This window comes from Sarcophilus harrisii, chromosome 1 (genome assembly GCF_902635505.1).
Source record: "Sarcophilus harrisii chromosome 1, mSarHar1.11, whole genome shotgun sequence".
In the NCBI taxonomy this organism is placed as follows: domain Eukaryota; kingdom Metazoa; phylum Chordata; class Mammalia; order Dasyuromorphia; family Dasyuridae; genus Sarcophilus; species Sarcophilus harrisii.
Window position 1 is genome coordinate 97,228,928 of NC_045426.1, and position 12,105 is coordinate 97,241,032.

The 12,105-nt window shown below is 31.7% G+C and overlaps 1 long non-coding RNA gene across 4 annotated transcripts in view; it reads right to left on the reverse strand.

Annotated features, from left to right (window-relative positions):
* Nucleotides 1-11,824, reverse strand: part of LOC116422571 — a 52,324-nt gene extending 40,500 nt beyond the window's left edge. For 3 of the 4 annotated variants that reach the window (XR_004233227.1, XR_004233226.1, XR_004233224.1), the window contains exon 1: nt 11,608-11,742. This is a non-coding gene — a long non-coding RNA (uncharacterized LOC116422571). Of the gene's footprint in view, nt 1-11,607 lie in introns of all 4 variants that reach the window. The other variant, XR_004233225.1, reaches the window with a different exon arrangement.
* Between the last annotated feature and the right edge of the window lie 281 nt (nt 11,825-12,105).

Here is a 12,105-nt window from a genome sequence, read left to right on the forward strand (position 1 = left end):
ATCATTTTTTTTTCCTTTTTTCAAGTTGCTCATCTCTTTTGCATCTCTCATTTCTTTTCTTAATTTTTCATCTACCTCTATTATTTGCCTTTTCAAATCCTTTATGAAGTTCTGGGGGTGGAGTCAAAATGACAGAATAAAGCCAGGAAGTTGCGTGAGCTCTCCCTGTTTCCCTTAAAATCCACATGAAATCAAGCCTCTAAAGAGAATCTGATGGAATGAAGCCCCCTCTCCAGCTCAAGACAGACTGAAAAAACTACAATAAAGGTCATTCTCACTGGGATGAAAGGTGTATTCAGCCTGGGTCAGACAGATTCTGGGTCTTAATCACAGCAAATCAGCATCTAAGACCCTAAGTCCTGATTCAGCAGAGGAGCAAATCAGGAGGGCAGCTTCCAGTCCTGGCTCAGAGGGCAAACTGTGGGAAAGCAGGATGTTTTGTGAAAAGAGCAGGCAGAGTTGCCCCCCTCCAAACACAAGGTGTGCTCAAAGCCAAGGCTCAGAGCTGCACAGGAAGCTTTGTGCTTCCTTTATAGCAGGAGCAGAGCTTGTTATAAAAGTTAAAAAAAAAAAGAGGAAATACAAAAAAAATGAATGGAAAGGAGCAAGAAAAAGAAAAGAATCTTGACTATAGAAAGCTTCTATGGTAACAGGGCAGATCAAAACACACACTCAGACAAGGGCAGAATGTCCACAGAAGAAATCTCAAAAAGTGAGATAAATTGGTCCCAATCCCAAAGACTCTTCTTGGAGATGCTATTAAAAGATTGTAAGAAGCAAAAGAGGTGGAGGAAAAAAATAAGAAAAGAAATGAGAGGTATTCACTAGAGAGTCAACAATTTGAAAAGGGAAAGAAAAATATTGTCTGAATAAAACCACTCCTTAAAAAGTAGAATTAACCAAATGGAAAAAGAGATACAAAGGATAACTGAAAAAATAACATTAAAAACTGAAATAGGGCAAATAGAAGCTAATGACTGTATGGGGCATCAAGAATCAGTTAAGCAAACTAAAGAATAAAAATATGAAAGAAAACGTGAAATATTTCATTGGAAATAGCCCACCTGCAAAATACATTCAGAAGAGACAATTTAAAAATTATTGGCTTACCTGAAGAAGATGGCAAAAAAAGCCTGGATAGCATTCTACAAGAGATCATTAAGGAAAACTACCCCACTATTCTAGAAACAAAAAGAGAAATATTCATTGAAAGAATCCATCATTCACCACTAGAAAGAGATCCCACAAGGAAAACCCCAAGGAACACTGTTGTAAAATCCCAAAATCTAAAAGGAAAAAATACTGCAAACTGTCAGATAAAAACAATTCAAATATCAAGCAGCAATAGTCAGGATTACCCAGGATCAAGCAGCTGTACCCGGGCAGCTGCTACAATAAATGATAGAGTGTCTGAAATACCATATTCTGGAAGCAAAGGACCTAGGGTTAAAACCAAGAGTTAATTACTCAAAAGACTCAGCTTATCTTTCAGGTAAATTGATGGAGCTTCACTGAAGTAAGAGACATTCAATCATTTCTACTGAAAAAAAAAAACAGAACTAAAACAAAATTTAATCTACAAACAGGATTCAAGAGAAGCATAAAAAAGGTAAACAGAGAAAACATATTTAAAGATTAAAATATTTACATTCATAGATGGGAAAATAATATCTATAATTCTTAAGAACTGTATCTGACACTGGGGTACAAAGAGGGGATCATCACTTTGACTGAGGATGTGGTTGTGAATGGTCCCTGATGTGATCACATCAAAGAAAAAGAGATTAAAGGATGATAAAGGGTCTGTACTGGAAAGGGAAGGTGTAATGGGATAACTAACTCACATTATGAGGTGCAAAAGATGTATTATAATGGAGGGAAAAGAAAGAGGATGATGAACATTGTCTGAAGTTGATCTCATAAATTTTGGCTCTAAGAAGGAATAATTTAATCATTCAGTTGGGTACAAAATTTATCTAACCCTATAAAGAACTAAGGAGTAAGATGAAAGAAAAGGAAAGGACAGGATAGAAGAGAGGGCAGAAATTGGAGGCAAAAAGGGAAGGGAAGGCTTGATAGAAGATAAGGTAGTGGGTGGGGTGTGTAGAAAAATCCTCATCACTAAGTACAAGATGAAAAGAGAGAAGAAAAGTATATACAGGGGAGAAAATAGAATGGGAGCAAATACAGAGTTAGTGATCATAACTGTTAATGTAAATGGGATGAATTTTCTCATTAAACTGAAGCAAATATTAGAATGGATTAAAAAACAGAATCAACAATATGTTGTTTAGAAGAAACACATTTGACACAGACATGTAGAAAGAAAAGGTAAAAGGCTGGAACAGAATTTATTTCGTTTCAGGTGAAGTATAAAAAGTAGGGGTAGCAATTCTAATTTCAGATAAAGCAAAAGTAAAAATAGATCTTATTAAAAGAGATAAAGAGGGAAAGTGCATAATGATAAAGATTACAGTAAATAATGAAGTAGTAACAATATTAAATGTTTATGCACCAAGTGGAAGAGAATCCAAATTCCTAGAGAAGATTTTAAAGCAATTACGGGAAGAAATAGACAGCAAAACTATTCTAGGTTGGACTTCAATCTTCCCCTCTCAGAATCAGAGAAATCAAACTACAAAATAAAGAAGAAATAAATTAGGGAAGTTATTAGGATCTTAGAAAACCAAGATATGATAAACCTCTGGAGAAAACTGAATAGGGACAGAAGGGAATACACCTTTTTCTCTGCAATGCATGGCACATACACAAAATTGACTGTGTATTAGGGCATAGAAACTTCACAATCAAATGAAAAAAAATATATATATGTGTGTGTATATATATATGTACATATATATATATATATATATATATGTAAAGAGAGAGAGAGAGAGAGAGAGAGAGAGAGAGAGAGAGAGATTCAACAAAGGGCCAGGGAAATGTAGATTAAAATCAATTTGAAACTAAATATACAATTCTAAAAATTTAGGGGGTCAAACAACAAATTACTGAAACAATCCATAATCTATAGAAATAATCCATCTAAGAATATGACAATAATGAGGCAACATACCAAAACATATGGGATGCAGATAAAACAGTTATTAGGGGAAATTTTATATCTCTAAATAACTATAAATAGATATATAAATAATTATAAATAGAAAATAGGTATTCTCTATCTATAAATAAATAAAATAGAGAAAGAGGACATGAATTGGGCATGCAAATAAATAGTTAGAAAAAGAACAAACCCCCAAGTAAATATCAAATTAGAAATTATGAAACTCAAAGGAAACATTAATAAAATCGAGACTAAGAAAACTATTTAATTAATAAACAAAACTAAGAGTTGGTTTTATAAAAAGAAAATAGATAAACCTTTGGTTAATTTGATCAGAAAAGGAAAGAATATAAACCAAATCACCAGCATAAAAAATGAAAGTTGTGAATTTACCACCATTGAAAAATAAAGCAAGAAATCACAGGAATGAATGATTCTTTATCACAAAATGACAATTAGTATTTATATCAAACCATCAATAAGCATTGTTTGATATCCAGTACTACATGTCTGAAAGGCAATTGGAGTTGTAAAATTCAAGGACAACAAAAGATGGAGCAGAAAATATAGATTTGGGAATTATCATAGAGATTCCTCAATCTTTTGCCCTCTTTCCCATACCCAAGCTATTGTAAAGGCCTGTCCATATTACTTTTGCAATATTTCTTGAACATTCCCTTCTCACTTGATTATTGCAATAGCTGGATGATGGGTTTGCTTGACTCAGTATTTCACTTCTCCATTTCATTAGTGTACTTGACTGTAGTATATAAATATTTCTTTAGAAAAATACATGGAGTTGAATATACTTTTCTTTTGAGACATTTATGATCATTAATTTCCAATAAAATTTAAATATACTTATGGCACTCCTTAATACAACATAGAGATAATAAACACTTTTTTTCTTTTACATTTGAGGATTTTCGTAAAATTCTGAAAATTCTAAAATAAGAGAATTTTTTTGCAATTCTTGAAAATTAAATCTGAGCACCTCATTCAGGTTTATAATCATAGTGGTGATTTCAGCTTCAACTTTGAAATTCCTGACAACAAATCCAATATTCTGTGCTTAAAAGTTTTTATCAAACTTTACAGATAGATTTATCTCAAAATTGAAATATTAGGAGATATGATCCATAGAAAGTCATTGCTCATATGAATGTAAGTCTTTATTAAAACTCTGCAAGACACCAGAATTTGATTCTTACATCAAAATAAAGTAGTAGATTTTTCTATAATTTGCCTCAATTAAGAGTTTCCAAGTAAGACACTTTAAACTTATTTCATAATGCAATTATTTGCATGGGCTAACATCCTTATTCATTATTGAAGTTAATGTTCTCATTTTTACAAAGTCATTTAAAGCTCTTTTCCTGATTAAAAATTTTACTTCTTTTCCCCCTAATGATTACGCAGTGTTGAGGAACTTGAGAGTAACTGTTGCATCATTCAATACAAAATCTGATTGATGCAGTAGATAAAAATGTAAAACTAATATCCTTGCAATATTTATTTGATGCTGAATTTCTTAATTTTTGAACACATTTAACAAAAACTATGAAAAAGCAGATAAATCGTTTCTAGGAATAGTAGTAAATAATTGTACACTACATAGAACCATGTTGAATATATCAGAGAGGACTGACATATAAAGAATTAGATTCTCTTTAAAAGTGGAATGGATACAAAGAATCATAGTCCGAGACTTTAGTAGGCAAATGTGTTATAATATTTTGCCTAAAATATTTTACACTTTGTCTTACATGGCTTCACTACTTCAGAGAAAGCATTAAGGAAATACAAGACTTGAAGTTGAACCATGGATAGCCAAACATCAGAATGTAAGGAATAATTGCTTAAAATTCAGCACATTTTTCTCCCTGTTTTATTAAATATCCATGATTTACCTAGTCTGTGTAGTTACAATAATCAAGGAGGTCACTAAAAGCTAGCATGTGCTCATTAAAAATAATTCATGAAAATTATTTCTTTTTATATACCTTACAAGTTGGTAGATGAGTTAAATTCCATTATGCATTAGTATATGCATATAGTATATCTGATCTTCAGAAGAAAACTTAGCAAAGTTTCTCATTGCTTTGAGAATAAGGAATAATGAGAAATACAGGAAAAAAAGATTCAGAACTGATTGACTGAGTATGCCTAAGAATAGTCCTTGATGGTTCAGTGCCAAATCGGAAGTATCTATTGAACTGCCCCAGATACTATCCTTTGGATCATTTTTGGCTTGATTCTTTTACCAGTGATATGGAAATACATAATATTTGATGGTACATAGATGGCATGTTTAATAATTCTGTGTATTATATAGAACTGAGCAGGATAAATAGCATATTGCATGATACAACTGGAATTGAAATATGTTCTCAAAAACCTATAATGATTGGAATCATTAGCCAAATAATGTATCTATATCTATATCTTTGTCTTTCTATCTAATTTTATAAGGATAAATTTGAAGTTCTGAGTATAATTTCAAAATATCAAATAATGATTTGAAAATAGAACCATTTAGCATGCATTGCTCCCCAATTTATAAATGATTAAGGATATGAATAGAAACTTCTCCAGTGATGAAATTAAAGTCATCTATAGGTATATGAGAAAATGCTCTAATTCACTTTGGATGAGAGAAATGTAAATTAAAACAGTTTCAAGGTAGCAGCACTTCACTTCTCTTAGATTGGCTAAGATGACAGGCAAAGACAAACATAAACTCTGAAGGGAATGTGGGAAAACTGGGACACTAATGCATTATTGAAGAAATTGTGAAATGACCCAACCATTCTGTAGAGAAATCCAGAACTATGCCCACAGGGTTATAAAACTTTGACCCAGCAGTGCCATTATTGGGTCTGTATCACAAGGAAATCATAAAAGAGGGAAAAAGATCCACATGTGCAAAAATGTTTGTAGCAGCTCTTTTTGTGGTAGCAAGGAATTGGAAAATGAGTAGATGTTCTTCAGTTGGGGAATGGCTAAACAATTTGTGGTACATGAAAGTAATGGAATATTATTTGTTCTAGCATGTATTATATTTCAGAACAGGAGACAATAAGATTATAAATGTATAAACACGAATGAGGTACTACATGTCCTCACTGAACTTACACTCTTGTAGAGGAAGACAATGCATATGGGGAGCGGTGACCATAGCAAAGAGTTTATCTGTGGTAGTTTGACAAGATGTTTACTGAAGCCATGAGTCAATTAATTATTGCTGTTAATAGAATTGATTTAATTACTATTCTTAATGTAAGAGATAGAGGATATTATATATGCATGTATACATGCGTGCATATATGTATGTATCTATACATTGTGCATATATATCCATTGGGTATGTGGAGGATGAACCTTATGGCAAGGAATTTGAATGGCTCAGATAAGATGTGAAGTACACTCTGGCACTGACTAGGTAGTGGATTAGGAAAACTTGCACTTATTCATTCACCAATGAAAATAGGTTTGCCTCTGCCAGACTTTCAAAGCTAAAAGGATTAACCCTCCCAGGAAGGGGTAACATGATCTCTACAGGTATAGATGGTGATATTCCAAGTAGGGCAGAAAACGAACTATAGTAGAGGAGATGGAAAATTGTCCTAGAAAAAATTTGAATGGAAGGTTCAGGAAAGGGCATATCAGAGGAAAAAATAATTGATGTGGAAAATCTAAGCTGGTTAGTGTAATGCTAGCTCAATCTGTAAATATTTTTTAATGTGGAAGCCAAAAAATTAATATGTTTTGGACTGTTTTCACAAAATTAAGAGTTGAGTGCAAGTGCTACATTTGGCATGATTTATTATGATGGGTATTTTGCTCACCTCTCACTGCTCCCTGGCAATCTTTTAACAGTATAAACAACAGAGTAGTTACAGACTTTCAATAGTAGAAATACTTTTAATATAAGAAGTTCTCATACTGAATAAATCACAGATTTAGATTTTGTCAAGAAACATTTATACACATACACAAATACATATGAAAAAACAACAAAAACCTGAACAGAACAAGTTATTACAATGACATGGAAAAGCAAGATTCAAACCAAAAACAATAAAACGAATTTTTAAAGGACAAATTTAAAATCCCTAATTAAACAAAATATTGGAATTGCTGAAATCAAAAGAGAGTTAATAAAACTGAAAATAAGAAAACCATTGAATTAATAAAATGAGGAGGGAATTTTATGAAGGTTTTATGGAGGGAATGAAAAAATTGGTTATGAAATGAAATATTAGGTAATTTAATTAAAACAGAAGAAAAATAAATTACTAGTATCAAAAATGAAAAGGATGAATTCATCACTAATGAAGATGAAATTAACTCATTATAAAAGCTATTTTGCTTTATTATATGCCAGTAAATCTGATGATTTAAGTGAAATGAATGAATATTTGCTAAAATAGAAATTGACAATATTAACAAAAAAGAAAATAAAATGTTTAAATCCTGTGTTAGAAAAAATAATTTGAACAGGCATCAATGAGTTCCATAATAGAAAAATCCCCAGGAACAAATGATTTCAGAAGTGAATTAAATCAAACATTTAAAGAAAAATTAATTCCAATACTATATAAATTATTTGGAAAATTAGAGAAAGAAGTTATATTAAACTTTTTACAATACAAATATGGTGCTGATAGCCAAAATAGGATGATCAAAAATGGAAAAAGAAAAAATAAAGACAAATTTCCTCAATTAATATTAATGAAAATAGACTACAACAATATAATGCACAGGCATACATACAAACATGTGTATTTATATGTATCTTTGTGTGTATACATATGTACATATTTCTATGTATGTATGTGTACATATCCATGTGTGAATACCTGAGCACACATATGTATATAATCATGATGTCACTATGATTACAAAGAGTACTATATCCAGAATATAGGGCTGGTTCAATATTGCAAAACTATCTGCATAACTGAACATATCCAAAACAAAATCAACCAAAACAATACAATTATATATGTACAAAAAGATTTTGATGAAATATCAAACTAATTCCCATTTAAAGCACTAGAAATCATAGGATTGAATGACTCTGTTTCTCAAAATGATAATTAGTATTTGTATCAAACCATCAACAAGCCTTGTTTATAATGAAAATAAGCTAGGAGTTTTTTTGGTAATGTCAGAAATGAAGCAAGGATATCCATTATCACCACTATTATTCAATATTGTTTTAGAAATACTACCTATAGTCATAAGAGAAGAAAAGGAAACTGAAAGAATTAAAATAGGCTTCAAGGAAACAAAACTGTTCATCAGTCTTTGCTTATGATAGTACATACAGATATTTGAGAATCCTAGTGAATAAACTTTTTTAAAAAGGTGAAATAATAAACTGCATCAGCAAAATTGCAGACTGTAAAATAGGACCACATACACTATCAGCATTTTTATATATTACCAACAAAATCCAGTGGAAGGAAATAGAAAAGTAAATTCAATTAAAATAACTGTAGAGAAGGTGGAGCCCAGATTACAATGCAAAGGCAAGGATTTGCATAAGGTCTCTGAAATTTGAAATAATGCTGCAAAATGAACTTTGGAGCAGTGGAAACATCACTAGAATGGGAAGAAGAAACTTTCCAGGCAAAGACTACTTCCAAATGTAGCAGGGAAAGGTGTGTCTCATTGGATTCAGAGTGGAGAACACAGTGATTTGCATTCCACCAGCAAAGACTATCTGTCAAGCCAGCAACAACCCTGGAAAATAACTGAATCAGCAGTGAAAGTGTTTTCCTGAGCTTTCAGTCCACAGAAGGTAAAAGGGTCAGAAAATTGATCAAACCTTTGCTAGCAATGGGCCCAAGACTGTTGAATTATTTTTCATGGTTTCAGGTAAAGAATGAGCATTAGCAGAAACAGGGACTATGATCTCAGTTCCAATGCAGAAAAAAGTACTCGATTCACAGCAGAGATGTAACCATACCTCATCTTGCATCATACCATCTTGGAAGAACTGAGTCTGCAGTTGCACAGAGCTACCTCCCAAAGTAGCTGCACAAAACGTGTAGAAACTTGAAACATTGCCCTTTCCACTCAGGGAGCAGAACTCAACTTTAACCTGCTTAAAGTTAGGAAATCAGATGAAAAAACAAACAAAAAAGAACTATAGAGTTTCTATCAAATTAAGGGAGTTAAATAAAACACAAACTGAGAAGACAACAGAATCAAAAGGCCTACATACAAAGTCTCCAAGACCCTTTGTACTCAGTACTTGGAAGAGCTTTTTAAAAAAATTTGAAACCATATAAGAAAGGTAGAAAAAAATTGGAAAAACAAACGAGAATTATGCAAGAAAACTATGAGGGAAAAAAAGTTAACAGTTTGGCAAAACAAACACAAAAGAACTAAAGAAAATTAGATCACCAAAAAAATGGGCCAAATGGCAAAAGAGACACAAAAATTCACTGATGAGAATAACTTCTTTAAAAGCAAAATTGACCCAATAGAAATTGTGTGTGTATTTTAAAAAGTTCATTGAAGAAAAGAACTCCTTAAAAATAGAAATGATGAAGTGAGGTGCAAAAGATCATTGACTAAAAGAATTTGTTAAAAATTTGAATTGGACAAGTGGAAGATAATGATTCCATGAAACAGAAAGAAACAATAAAACATAATCAAAAGAAAGAAAAATTAAAAGAAATTGTGAAATACCACATCAGAAATACAACTGATATGGAAAATAATTTAAAGAAAGATAATGAGATAATGAATAGACTCTTGAAAACCATGATAACAACAACAACAATAATAAAGGAGCATACACATCATATTTCTAGAAATTATCAAAGAAAATTAGAACAACTAGGTGACACAGTAGATAGATGGATGGGGCCTGTCATCAGGAGAACCTGGATTGAAATCTGGCCTCAAATATTTCCTAGCTGAGTGACCCTGAGTAAGTCATTTAACCCTCTTTGCCCCAGTGTCCTTAAGAGCAGGGACTGTCTTTTATTTATCTGACAGTAGTCAATTAATAAATGTTTATTGATTGAAAAAAATAAAATTTCCTTGATTTTCTAGAAGCAGAGAACAAAATATAAATTGAAAAAATCTACTAATCACTAAATAAAAATGATAACAAAATTGAAACTCCCAGGAATATGATAGTCAGATTCCAGAGCTTCCAAAAGAAAATATTGAAAACAGCATAAAGGAGCCATTCAAGTACCACAGAAATATAATCAGGATAAAATGTGATTTAGCAGTTCCTATGTTTAAGAATAGGAGGGCTTGGAACATAATATTCCATAAGGCAAAGGAAGTAGAATTACAAATAATAATCATCTACCCAGCAAAAGTGAATAGAATATTTCAGGGGAAAACATGGCTATTTAATGAATTTGAGGACTTTCAGGTATTCTTGATAAAAAAAGACCAGATCTAAACAGAAAAATTAGAATTTCAAATATGAGACTCAAGAGAAGGATAAAATATATATAGGAAAAAGAAATCATAAAAGATTCAATAAGGTTAAACTGCTTACATGGAAATTATGACACTTGTAACTTCTAAAACTTTACTCGTAAGGGAAGTTAAAAGGAGTATATATAGATTGAGGGTATAGGCATGTCAATTATTTTGGGATGATATCTAAAAATGAGATTAAGGTGTGAGAAAAAATGCATTGGGAGATTGGTAGAGGTAGAATGGGATGAATTGGTTCACCAAAAGAAGTGAGTAATAGTGTTTATAGTGAAGACATGAAATTGACTCTCATATGAAATGTCTGTAAGTGAATAATATATACACATTCAGATGGCACAAAAATCTATCTTAATTTACAGGATAGAGAGAGAATAAGTATAAGGAGATAGTATTTAGGCAGGAAGTACATTATTTTCAGATCATAATGCAAAAAAGTGCATTATATAAGGGCAGTGGAGACACTGATTAAAATTAAGTGGAAACTAAGTAATCTAATCCTAAAGGAAGTGTATGTCAAAGAACAAATCAGAGATTCTATCAATAACTTCATTAAAACAAATAATAACAATGAAACCATGCCAAAATTTGTGGGATACAACTAAAGAAGGGCTTTGGGAAAAATTATATCTCTAAATGCTTACTTAAATGAATATCCTACAGAAAGAATAGATGAAATGAGCATGAAATTAAAATTAATACAAAAAATTAACTCCCCAATTAAAAAAACAAATTGAAAATCCTAAAAATCAATTAAGACATTAATAAAACTGAAAATTAAGAAACCATTGAACTAATAAAACCAGGAGCTTTTTAAAAAGAAAAATAATATTTAAAATGCCTAATTAGATTTTTTAAAAGAGGAAAACCAAATTACAAAAATCACAAAATAAAAAAGATGAATTTACCATGAATGAAGAGAAAATTAATAAATTATTAGGAAATACTTAGTCCAATTAGATACCAAATAAATGTAAAAATCTAAGGGAAATTGATGGATATTTTCATACTTCATTTTGCACCACATATAATTATCTTCCCAATTTTTCCTCTATTTCTCTTACTTAATTTTCAAAATCCTTTTTGAACTCTTCCATGGCCTTAGCCCAATTCATATTTTCCTGGGAGGCATTGCAGGTAGGAGCTATTACTTTGCTATCTTCTTCTCAGTGAGCATTTTGATTGTCTTTGTTACCATAGTAACTTTCTATGGGCAGAATCTTTTTCTGTTGTTTGCTGTTTGCCCAGCCCATTACTCAAGTTTTAATTCTTTGTTAAAGTAGAACTTTGTTTCCAGGATGTCTCTGGGTTGAAATGGTATAGAAACGGTATAGTGCTGCCACTAATTTCAGAGGCCTCAAAGGTCTGGGCCTGCTTTGTTGGTACCTAAGATGGGTCAGCATTGGGCTTGTGTGGCCTGAGCCAGGACTACATGCTGGACTCCAATCCTGCTGCAACACACTTTTCCTAAGATTGTCTTCAGCTGGAAAATTGTTCCACTCTATTTTTGGTGTGTTCTGACTCTGTAAAATTTGTTTAGAGTAACTATTTAAAGGAATTTA